Source organism: Mustela nivalis (genome assembly GCF_964662115.1).
Source record: "Mustela nivalis genome assembly, chromosome: 9".
Taxonomy (NCBI): domain Eukaryota; kingdom Metazoa; phylum Chordata; class Mammalia; order Carnivora; family Mustelidae; genus Mustela; species Mustela nivalis.
In genome coordinates, this window is record NC_139028.1 from 111,127,367 (window position 1) to 111,139,917 (window position 12,551).

Here is a 12,551-nt window from a genome sequence, read left to right on the forward strand (position 1 = left end):
CAGTGTGGTTAGGAGTCACTGTTGACAAAGACCAGAGTGTCCACAAGCTCCTGTTGTTTCAGTCAGTTCAGACGGGCGTACTAACTCCAGAGGACTTTCGAGTGGAGGGTGGTGTGGGGGTGTCCATATGTCCTGCCCCATGGAGTAGATTGGACAGTTTTTCAGAGAAATGGAGCTTTTTCTTGGTGGGTTAAAAGAGAAACCAGACCACCGTTTGCAAGGATCAGCAGGGAAAATGGTCAATGTTCTCGAAGTTTACCCAACAGCCAGCCCCTTCCTGATCCCTTACCCATGACCTTCCCAGGCTGGCCGTCCGCTCTGAGCTACGGACAAGGAGGTGGCACTCAGGGGCCCAGCTGAGTCTGAATCCTGACTGTCCCCACCATTTGGGTGACCCTGGGCAAGTTAACTTTAGGAATGTTTTCATCTGTGGAATGGATTGCCATAAAGACTAAACGAGATTAAAGGAAAACTGCTCCGTGTTTATCTTAAGGATCCTCTGGACAGATGGAGAAACTGTGGCTGGGCCCACAAGGGACTGGGTGTATTTCTATCCTTAAAAACCTCAAAATGTTGGGGCACCTGGGTGGCTCAGTCATGACCCTGAGTTGTCATGAGCTCAAGCCCTGCGCTGACCACACTCAGCAGGGAGTCGGCTTGAGATTCTCTTTCTCCCTCTCCCTCTGCCCCCTTCGGCGCTCGCCCGCTCTCTCTCTCTCTCTCTCTCTCTCTCTCTCTAAATTAAAGAAAAAGAGGGGGAAAAAAACCTCAAAAATACAACCACTTCCCTGTAGAAATAAAGTACTATGTTAGGGCTGTATTCGTTTGCTAGGGCTGTGCCAAGAACGAACACCACAGACATGGGCTTCAGCAATGGCCAGTTACGTTCTCACAGCTCTGGAGGCTGGAAGCCACGGTGTCTCCTGAGGCCTGTCCTTGGCTGGCCGATGGCCGCCTTCTCACTGGGTCCTCACGTGGTCTTTACACACGTCCGTAGCCAACTTCCCTCTTCTGATGGGGTCACCGGTCCGACTGGGTGAGGGCTCACCCTAGCGGCCCCATTAACTCGACCCCCTCTTCCAAGGCCCTGTCTCCAAATACGGTCACGTGCGGAAGTACTGGGGGTTAGGACTTTCACATACCAGTTTTGAGGGGATACAATTCAGCCCGAAAAGGAGGCAAAGCAGGATGACATGAGAGGTTGGGGAAGGAGAGGTGGAAGAAGGTAGGCGTCACTCAGAGGATAAGGGGCGGGGGGCGGGGGCTGAGGCAGGAGGAAGCCCAGCTGAAGCTTCTCGTGCTGTGCCCATCACTTCCACCATTCCGAAGGAAAGCAACTCTAGTTGTCAAAGACCGCTGGAGGCTCTGGGGGCCTCTCACCTCTTGGGCCGGGCGCCCCAGTTAGGGAAGGGTATGTATGTCAGCCCCCTGTACAGCCCAAGGCGTGGACTGTTGCCCTCGGACCGTGGTTCACCTCCACTAGCCTGGGAAATCCCTCAGCAGAGACCTCCTATAGCGGTTTTGCCCCGAACATTCTCCCCGGAGCCAGATGTTGTGGAGACTCTTGTCACCATTTCTGCACCACAAGAGGGCAGCAAACCATAAAACGTCCAGCGTTGCCCGGGGCGCACAAGGGAGACCAACTGATCTTTTTTTTTTTTTTTTAATTTTTTCTTTTCAGCGCAACATTATTCATTGTTTTTGCACCGCACCCAGTGCTCCATACAGTCCGTGCCCTCTCTAATACCCACCACCTGGTTCCCCGAACATTCCACCCCCCCACCCCTTCAAACCCCTCAGATGGTTTTTCAGAGTCCATAGTCTCTCATGGTTCACCTCCCCTTCCAATTTCCCCCAACTCCCTTCTCCTCTCCATCTCCCCTTGTCCTCCATGCTATTTGTTATGCTCCACAAATAAGTGAAACCATAAGATAATTGACTCTCTCTGCTTGACTTATTTCACTCAGCATCATCTCTGACCAACCGATCTTTGATTGCATCAGTATAACCTAGTCAGAAAATTTGGGACGAAAAGAGGGCTCCTGTCCCTGACCTTCATTTTCATCCAAACACTACAGTTTATTTTAGAGCAGCATTGTCCAGTGACCCATCAAGATCAATCATGTCTCTGACTCTTAAACCACATCTCTGACTCTTAAAACAGAAGCACATTCCACACCTGACGCCCGATGCCAGCGACCCCCGGGTGAGCACACTCAGACAGCCCCAGCCTCTGCCCTCGGTTGCTCCTTCCAGCCAGGAAGACTCTCTTTGGACTAAACTTGCTAAAATGGTGAGGTGAGAAGGAGCACAAGAGGGGCCCAGAGTCCAGAGCGGGCGTCTGCTCCAGCAGATGCCCTGGTCAGCAGTGGGCTGGAAGGAGCCTTAACCTCGTAGCTATGGCACAATATTTTTTTTTTTTTTCCCCAAATGACATCCTTCCCGAACGTGTTCCTTTCTGGCATGAGAGATTACAGACTCTGAGTGCGAAGGAAGGTAGAATGAGACGTGTGCTTTGGTCCTTGTCGGGATCCCTCTCATTCGAAGTGGGTGGTGTTCGGAGAAGTTGGCAGGAGACATGGCCCTTCAGCCCCACACCTGCCCTGTGGTCCTCGGGCAGCCTCGATCTTGGCATAGACCAGCACTGCTTTCAGACTTCATACCAACCAGGGAGTAAGGAGGTGCCCAGAGAAGCTGGTCCAGCTTGGAGAAACCCAGGCATCCTCCTCCTCCTCCCTGTGTAGCCCCCAAGGCGATAGGGGCCAGACTGAAGGACGGAGGCGCACCAGGCCCGGGAAAGGGGTTGGGAGATCTGGGCCTGGACCACAGGTAGGCTTGGGGCCGGGAGTGGATGTGGGTGCCCAGAGTGGTCCCAACCAGGGTGCGAGCTCTATTCAGTGGGCAAGTGCCTTTCCCCCATACCCTACCTCACTTCCATCCACCCCAAAACAACTGCCACGGTCATACATAGCTTGTGTCCTGCAGGGACCTAAAGATGGGGGGACTCCCACAAGGACACCTTTTGAAAGATGAAAAAAGGGCCGGAAAACTGGAGTTTCCTCAGATTAAACTGAGGTTGATCTCAGCCTCTTTGTTCCCTGTCCATCCTCATGATCTCTCTCACGGCTCCCAGCACTTTCCAAGACCCGCACAGAGCATAGGGGCCATCCCAAGAGCCTACAGGTGAGAACCAGGAGAGAACACCACGTTTTAACAACTTTATCCTTCGAACTCTGCTTTTCCTCCTAACCCTCTATTAGAGCGAAGTTGTGGGCGGGGGACACCTGCGTGGCTCAGTCCTTAAGTGTCTGACTTCTGCTCAGGTCATAATCCCAGGGTCCTGGGATCAAGCCCTGAATTGGGCTCCCTGCTAAGCAGGAAGCCTGCTTCTCTCTCTCCCACTCTGGCTTGTTTTTTCTCTCACCGTGTCTCTATCAAATAAATAAAATCTTTGAAAAAAAATAATAAAATGAAGTTGGATTTTTCAAGCAGTGAGCAAGAAGGAGCAGGCATGTGTGGGGCTGACAGAGGACAGCAGACTGGGATTCTCAGTCTTTTTGCTTTTCCATTTCCTTTTTTTTTTTTTTTTTAAATCACTGATCATCTCAGAGTTAACTGTTTTTTGTTCCGCAAATATCACCACTTTCTGGATTCTGTGCAGAACTTGGACGGGGTTTTGGCTCTAAACTATAACTAGCAGAAAAGCAGAAAAGAGGTCAGTTCTTCCCAGTCTCTGAGGTGAGACTGAGGGTCCACCACCCAATGCTCTGGTTCAAACAGCCCCTGGATTGTTCCCTTCCAGGGTAGCAATTTTTAATCAACATTTTTAAGTTAAAAATAACCTTGTAATTAAGTAAAAGAGCTATGTGTGCATTGTAGGACTTGGAAGAAATAGCAATTCTTAAATAAGTTACAAGAAAATATAGATCCTGCAAAACAAAAAAAAAAAAAAAATAGAGGGACCATTTCCTACCACCCGGTAACTACGCTATTAACACCTGTTGTATATTCGTGAGTCTATCTTCCAAAATGAAATCATACCATCCATGCTTTTTAAAACCTTTCTTCTGGAGTGCCTGGGTGGCTCAGTGGGTTAAGCCTCTGCCTTTGGCTTAGGTCATGGTCTCAGGGTCCTGGGATCGAGCCCCGAATCGGGCTCTCTGCTCAGCGTCAGGCTCCCTGCCTCCCCTTCTCTCTCTGCCTGCCTCACTGCCTACTTGTGATCTCTAGCTCTGTCAAATAAATAAAATCTTTTTAAAATTTTTTAAATAATTTTAAAAACAATTTAAAAAAATAATAAAACCTTTTTCAGTTAACAATCCACCTTTCCATGTCAATAAACTTTCACCAAATGTCTGCAGTTTTCTCAAGAAAAAACACCGCCAACAACAGGTGTATCCAAATCCCACAGTCAGTCTGGATGAGTGACGGGCCCCGTGGCTATTCTCCGGAGTTCGGCCCCCGTGACTTGGCGAGGCACTCAGGACCTGGGGCCAGGCGGTGTCATACCTCCGCAGGAGGCCAGGTTGCCTCCTCATGACATCGGGTGAGCATTTGGCTAGAACGCGTGACTGGGATGCTGGGGCCGGGCTGGCCGTTCCGAACACACACGTGGCCGTCCCTTCTGCACCAGAAGCCTCCAGAGCCGGGCTGTGGGAACAGGACTGGGCTCCAGGTTTGGGAAAGGGAAATGCAGGCTGTGCCAAGAGCATAAGGCCCCACCCAGAAGTTTGGCAAAGAATGACTTGGCGTCAGAAGAACAGGTGGGGATCGAGTTCCCCCTGTGTGGCCACCAGAAACCGTGGCCCCTTCCCAGGTCACTTTCCCTTCCCAGCTGTGCTCACCCTTCAACCTTTCCCAAGGCCAGCCCTGCCAGACAAGAGCTACCCCAAGTGCCTCTCCGGGCAAAGAGCACTTTCCCGAAGTATTTACCGACTAATTAGCACAGGTGGATGCTGGTCTCACCCCAAATCCCGGAATATTTACTGTGGACGTGGAATGAGAACAAAGGCTGGGGTTCTCTCGCCTTCGAGAACAATGTCCCACTGTCCATCCAGCCCCAGATCCCTGGGGGACTGAACTCCTGACCTCTCTCCCGCAACGTTCCATTCAGACACCAAGTACTTAATCTTTTACAAGTAAGAAAGGCCAAAGCGAGTTCTTCCCTTCCTCCTTTCCGTCTGCTCCCCTCCCTTCCCCTGGGCCCACTCAGCCCACAGCTCGCTGTGGGCCCGCATGCTTCCCCGGTGACCTCACCCCGGATCTGGCCTCTCTGCCCCGGGGCCTTCCCAATCTTCCTGGCCATCTCTGTTCATCTCATCTCTGGGTTTTGCACAGATATCACACCCTGGATGCCTCATGGCTAAAAAACTCTGCCGCTTCCCCCAAGCCTCTTCTTACCCTGTCCCTGTCTTGGTTAGAAATTCCAGCGTGCTTGCCGACTGCCTCCAAGCAGAAATGGTCAGGACGCAGGGTGAGGCGCCCTGCAGAATGGAATCTCCCCCCATGCACACCCCGCGTTCCCAGCCCCCGGTCCTCGCTCAGAGGTGCTGCAGAAAGCAGGCAGCCCGTCCCTGGGAGGGTGCCACACACCTGCCTTTACTTCCCCAGAGGGTCCTACTGATGTGCGGGCACCCGAATCGTCCGAATGGAAAGCCTCCACCGTGGCCAACTCTGCGGTGGCCTCCCCGGACTGCATTCTATTTGGGAGAAAATGTTCCAGCCCTGCTTCCTGTTTCTAATCACTGAGGCCCCATTGCCCTACCTCTCCGTCCCTAGCTGGCCCAGCCCCCATGACCGGGCTTGTGCAGGGGGCTCCGACCAGGAAGATTCCATTGTCCTGCCAGTGTGAGCAGAAAGCTCTAGGCTCCTCTGTAATCCAGCAGGCAAGGCCGCCTTGCCTTCCTGGGGTCAGACCCGCGATGGGGCGCAGTCTGGCCCGTGTAGGACCCGCTTCAGGCCACTTGGCTGCAAGCCTGGCCTCCCAGGGCTCTGAGAGCTCAGGCCCCCGGGCCACCCAGCTTCTGAGAAGCCCAGCTTCTGAGCCCGTCTCGAAGTCAAGGCGTTCCCCTGGGGGCTCCCTGGGCGGCAGTTGGGCCTGTCCTCAAGTATGAAGACAGAAGAATGAGGAACCTCTCTCCTTGTTCCTGGACTCTACACCATGAAGCCAGCCCATTAAGGCCCTTGCCCCCCTCCCAGGAGCCCCATCCCACCCACTCTCAAGGATTAGGTCACACAAGAGCCTGTAGCATTCCCCGGCTTGCCATCTCAAACCTAACCCCCGGGGTGGGCTGCCAGGGCCCCACGAGGCCAACTCCTCCCGGCTGCAGGCAGGCGGCCCACTGCCCCCGGGATGGGAGATGCTCCCCAGACTCTGCACATCCAAAAATGCCTTTTTGCCCTTAACAACACGTTTACAAGACCAGTGCTCTAACCCCTGAGCTATGGAGCCACCTCAACAACACGTTTAAAGAGGGGGGATGATAGAAACCTCCTTCGGAGGGTCGTTGTCAACTACTTTTTCCTTTTTTTTTTTTTTTTTAAGATTTTATTTATGTATTTGACAGAGATCACAAGTAGGCAGAGAGGCAGGCAGAGAGATAGAGAGGGAAACAAGCTCCCTGCTGAGCAGAGAGCCTGATTTGGGGCTCGATCCCAGGACCCTGAGATCATAACCTGAGCCGAAGGCAGAGGCTTTAACCCACTGAGCCACCCACGCGCCCCTTGTCAACTACTTGAGTGGAAAGTTCTTAGACGTGTGCCTGGCGTATAGTAAGCCCGCAGGAACTCTGACTGTCGTGCTCTTTTTCTCCCAAGCCACACCTACCAGAGCGAACTCTTCCTTTTCTGGGCCCGGCTGCTCTTCAAGACCACCAGCCGGCACCTCCTGAAATGTGCTTCTGTTCCAAGGACCCAATAGTTGGCTTTGACCATTCCGGACAAGGGTCTAGGCACTGGGCCTGCAGGCCTGGGGTGAGGTCCCTGGGCAGAGGCCTCCATCCCACCCCCAATGGCAGGGGGACCCCCGTGTCATCTTTTCCGTGGTTTACCACGGAATTTACATGGATTTCTGCTTTGGGGAGTAGGCAGAGCAGAAATGATTACTCCCGTGTCCCACTGGGCTCCTCAATGTTCAGAGGCAGTGGGTGCCTCACCCGAGTCTCACAACCAGTAAGTGGCCCAGGTAGCCTTCAGTCCCAGCTGACGGATTCCAAGCCCAGCGCCCGCCCGTGCCTCAGCACCAAGCTGGTCCACAACCGGTTAAGTGCATCTCCCTCCTCCTGACAAGCTGAGATGCCAAAGGAATTAGAGGCAGCCGCCCCCCGATGAAAAGCAGACGCCCTCCCCCTGGTCTTTGGACCAGCTCCCAGGAAAGAGAGAACAACTGATATGTGGCCCCCGAGGCCCGCCCCACCCTGTGAGCTCAGGCCCTGGCAGAAAGACCTCACTGAGGGGAGCCTCTCACCAGAGCCAGGGCCAGACCGCAGGGCTCAGAACAAGGAGTGGTCGAGGCCAACTGTATTGCCACTAACCTCCTCGAACCCTAACAACCCAGCCAGCCAGGTGCTAGTCTGGTTTTTCAGACAGGAAACCGAGGCTTGGAGAGATGTGACTTGCCCAGCGAGCCACCAGGGCAGCCCGGGACACCTGGGTCACATACAGCCTGGTCCTCAGCCCCACTCACAAGAGCCCCTCCCCACCCACAGCCAGAGGTTGGACCCACCAGGATGCCCCCCCGGGCCCCATTATCAGGCCCCCTGAGTTCAGGGTCCCCTTGCTGTTGGGGGAGAGGGATCACCTCCCAGCCACGGCAAAGGCCCTCTTGGCCGAGGCTCCAGCAAGTCAGGGGCCTCCGGATGGGAGTGGGGCAGGGGTGAGGCAGGACTGGCCGGGAGTGGTGATTCCCTGAGGAGGGAAGAGGCAGCTCCGGAGTCTCGGACGCTCCCACTCAGCAGCCCAGGATTCCCCGCTGGGGGCCGTTTTACCAGCCGCCTCTCCCACCTCAATGTCAGGAGGGACTGTGGGGCCCAGGGCAGAGCTGGGCTCAGGCCAAGTGAGGGTGTGAGTGTGGGGTAGTATCCGTCTGATCAAGCCCAAGTTCAGCCAAGGGGTCGTTCACACTCTTTTTGACAAACATAACTGTGGAAACAGCATGAACATTCCTCAAAAAATACAGACTTTGGGGATGCCTGGGTGGCTCAGCCAGTTAAGTATCTGCCTTTGGCTCAGGTCATGATCCCACGGTCCTGGGATCGAGCCCCGCATTGGGCTGAGAAGCCTGCTTCTCCCTCTCCCACTCACCCTGCTGTGTTCTCCTGCTCACTCTCTCTCTCTGTGTCAGATAAATAAATAAAATCTTTTTTTTAAAAAAAGTTCTCAACAAAAGAAAAAGATGTTTGAACTCCGTGCGGTGGCAAACGTTACCTAGACTTCTTGGGGAGATCATTTCACAACAGATACAAATACCGAATCATTTCGTTATATACCTGAATATGGTACCATAGGTCAATTATACCTAAATCATCCACATATTTAATAAAAGATGGAGAAACTTAGGGTGCCTCCTCTACCACCGCCCCAGGAAAGAGGCTAAAAGAGCAGGTGCTTGGCGTGGAGTAAGAAGGGGCGGAATTAGGTTCGATCCCACCAGCAACGCTGTTGGGACTCACAGTGTACTGAGGTTCCAGGAACAGCCAGGAGGAGGCAGAGCTGCGAGAGAGGACAGTCTGCGAATTCTGGGGTCCCTGCAGACAGGTGATACGCCAGCATGGCAAGCAAGGGGAGAGGCAACTGGACGGGGCGTCAGCAGAGGGATGTACATCAAAGTGGGGTCAGCCTCCCTAGGTGGAGATCCCAACTCCTCCCACTGGCTGACTAGGAGACCTTGGCCTCAGTGTCCCCATCTTTGAAATGGGGATGGAATGAGCACCTACCTGGTGATAAAGAGAGAACTTTCTTTCTCTCAATGTGAGAAGAGCTTGCGTTGCCTGGAGAAGGGACCTATTTTCCCCAAAGGGGTGAAGGGAGACCAGGGGATTCCAGCCCACGGAGATGGGGGAAGACAGCTGAGTGCATTTCAGGAACGGGAGGAGTTACCGAGGCTGGGCCTCTGGGGAGCCTGGGATGCCAGTGTTGTCACAGAAAACACTGAATATTTTCGTTTTGGTGTATGTCCGATGTTCCACGTGCTACACACATCCTCCCCACCGGTGCTCGCAGAACACCTCGAAATGGGGCCACAGGCTGAAAGGCTCAGAGTCCCATTCATGCAGCCAACAAATATTTTTAAAGCACCTACTATGTGCTGGGCCGCAGAGACTCGCCGCTGAGCATGGAGCATGCCTTCTAGGGGTGGGGAGATAAGAAACAGATGGCCACAGAGGGTGGCAACAGCTCAGATGCCAGGACCCAGAGAGATGGGGGTGGGGAGCTCAGTGATCGGAAGCCTTATCCACAGAGGAGCTGTGTGGGTTGACACCTCTGATGATGATAGAGGGTGTGATCAAGAAATAATTTGGGTGGAGTGTCCTGGCCTAGGAAATGCCAGAGCAAAGGTCGAGCAGCCAGCCGCACTCACTATCCTGTGGGTAAAGGAGGCCAGGGTGTCACCAAGGGCTGAGTCACAGGGAAGCAACACACACCGGGATGGGAGGGACACGTGGGAACCAGTCACTCTGGGTCGTATGGACCAGGGGTGATTTGGGATTTCATTCTAAGTGTTGTGTGAAGCCAAGAAGGGTTTACACAGAGATTTAACATGATCCCTGATTGATGTTTTTAAAAGGTCACTCTGGCTGCTCTGGGGAGAATGGGAACAGGCCGCTTGCAACCCGTGCCTCGCCAACTCCAGCTTCCTTCTGGGACCAAGGGATGCATGCGCTCTCTAGTTATCCCATTTCCTGGCATTCGGGATCTACCCTCAAAAGACCTACCAGTGACCAGAGGAAGGTCAGTTACAGCCCATGGTGCTGGTTTGCCAGCATTTTTGCAGACCCCGAGGGTCCGTGAGATTCAGAGCATAAATGCATGGACCGTGTTTGCCCGTAGGAGCCTGGGTGCATTTACACCTGGAGCCGTGAACTGCAGGGGCCAAGCTCTGCTCTGCAGCCCAGCACATCAAGGCACCCCCTGTCCCACCCCCTGGCAAGCATCACAGGACCTGGGTTCAAGTCCTGCCTCTGCCCCACACTTTTGCAACCTCTCACAACTCACAGCATCTCTCCCGTCCAGAGACCCCCGTCTCCAGAGCACAGAGGGTGGAGCTGAGGTTCCCTGCAGCCCTTCCAGATCCCAGAGGCAAGAACAAGCCAGAGGCAGCTACAGAGAACCATCTGGAATCTCTGAGTCCAGGCCCTGCGCCTCAGCCGGGGCTCACCACCAGGGCAGGGATGCAGCAGCCCTGAGCCCACCCCGCTCTCCCAGGGCACAAGCCAGCCATTTCGAGGCGGAGAGGTTTGGAAACACTCACCTGTGTTATTTTTCTTATTTTTCTTTCCTTGTTTTCCTTTTTCCCTGTCTCAGACAACCCCAGGAAAGGCTAAGAAAGAGGTAGGCAGAAGACGAGTGAGTCTTTTTCCTGGCTTTTGAAGTTCAAAAGGCTAGGCCTCCAGAGGAAAGGAAAGACCTCCAGGCACCCATTCTGGGTAAAGAGCCAAGCTTCCAGAGCCCCCACCCAGCACGGATGGCGGCTGCTGAAACCAGAGGCTGTGGCCTGCTCCAGGTTCAGGCGGGAGGAGGATTTATGAACAATGGTAAAGGATGCCTGGGTGGCTCAGTCGGTTAAGGGTCTGCCTTTGGCTCAGGTCACGATCCCAGCATCCTGGGATCCAGCCCCATATCAGGCTCCCTGCTCATTGGAGAGTCTGCTTCTCCTTCTCCCTCTGCCTCCTCTGCCCCTTTTCCCACGTCTCTCCTCTCCCTCTCCCCTCCTCTCCCCCTGCTCCTGCTCGGTGCTCGCTCGCTCTCTCTTTCTCAAATAAATAAACACTCTTTTTTAAAATTTTAAAAAATAAAACAACAATAAGCCCACTACAAACAACAGTACCATCACAGGCTGGTGATGGGGGACATCAAGCTCCAGACGCCCTCACCAGCACAAAGCCCTCCGCCATCTCGGTCCCGCACAAGCCCCTGGAAGTTAGGCACAACCCTGGGGAGGAGGGATCCCCAACATGACTGTGACTAAATTTTCATCCCTATAACAGAATGAAAACTTTAGGCTGAAATTACATGCTAATTTAGTTACAGTATAAATATTGTATATTATGTATTAGATGCAATATGTATGTTACATACATCTATGAGATAAATATGCATTATATAATATATATTACATAAAATGTATAAACACAAATATAAACTGTAACTATTTTATTTATAAAGATAGAGGGGCGCCTGGGTGGCTCAGTCGGTTAAGCATCTGCTTTCAGCTCAGGTCGTGATCCCAGGGTCCTGGGATCAAGCCCCCAAGACAGTCTCCCTGCTCAGCAGGGAGTCCGCTTCTCCCTCTGCCTGCCGCTCCCCGTGCTTGAGCTCGCTCCCTCTCTCTCTCTCTCTGTCACATAAAACAATAAAATCTTTAAAAATAAAATAAAAATAGAAAAAGACAATGATGATGGATAGAGAAAGGGAAGCCCCACTGCACTGTGTGGACACCCGGGCTTGAGAGCCTGCCTTGCCCCGCTGGAGCAGAAGTGACGTGGTGCCCAGAGGGGACAGCACAGCGCTTGGTCTGGGGGACAGACAGAGACCCAGGGGCCCAGCAGGCTCCTCTTGGGTAGGACACCCCTTGCCTCAGACTAAAAGCCAGAGGGAGCTCAAGGCGGTCTTCCACACAGCCCGTCATCCCTGTGCATCTAGGACAGCTTCAGCCCTGCAGAGCCACGGGGCCGGCCAACCCGCATCTGCTGACCACGGCAACTCCTGTCCCCAGGACGGCTGAGAGCAGAGCCGTACGACCCACCCAGAGGGGCCTGAGAGGTGACCTGCCACGTCTGTGGGTGGAAAGAGGCCCAGGGCAGCGAAGGTGAAAGAGGACAGACACAAAAGGTAGGATCTGGGTGACTCACCACTGAACAAAGAACCTGCAGAGTTAAGCAAGCTTCCTGGGAAAGGACAAGAAGTTTTATGTCAACCCCCCAGCCTGCTGCCCAAATCCCCAAAGCTGGCCTGTCAAGTGAAGGGGAACCAGTTTCCACTCGCAGAACAGGGACTCCATCAAATGGATTGTCCCCACCCCTCAAGAGAGCTGGTCCCAGGCAAAGAACCAGCGGGCTCTGCCAGGCTCCACGGGGACCGGCCCCGCTTCCCAGGCCTGATCCGCCCTCTCAGCTCATCTGCCTGCCCGGCTGGGGAGCAAAGAAAGGGCTCTGATCCTCTACAGGTCATGGCCTGACTCACCCCACCCCTCCCTGAAACTCTCAGGCTCAGCCTCCAGAAACAGCTAACACCAGGGTCACTTCCCACCTGGGTTCGACGTCCAGCCCGGGTGGGCAGTGGGTACCAGAGGGTGCTCTCAGCAGCCCCAGAACCATCTCTGCCGGCTCCTGCCC

At 53.9% G+C, this 12,551-nt stretch overlaps 1 long non-coding RNA gene across 1 annotated transcript; it reads right to left on the reverse strand.

Annotated features, from left to right (window-relative positions):
* Window positions 1–11,356: 11,356 nt before the first annotated feature.
* Window positions 11,357–12,323, reverse strand: LOC309873106. Its single transcript, XR_014316191.1, has 2 exons — window positions 12,065–12,323; window positions 11,357–11,552 (listed from the first exon to the last, which is right to left on the reverse strand). It is a non-coding gene; the product is annotated as an uncharacterized lncRNA (long non-coding RNA).
* Between the last annotated feature and the right edge of the window lie 228 nt (window positions 12,324–12,551).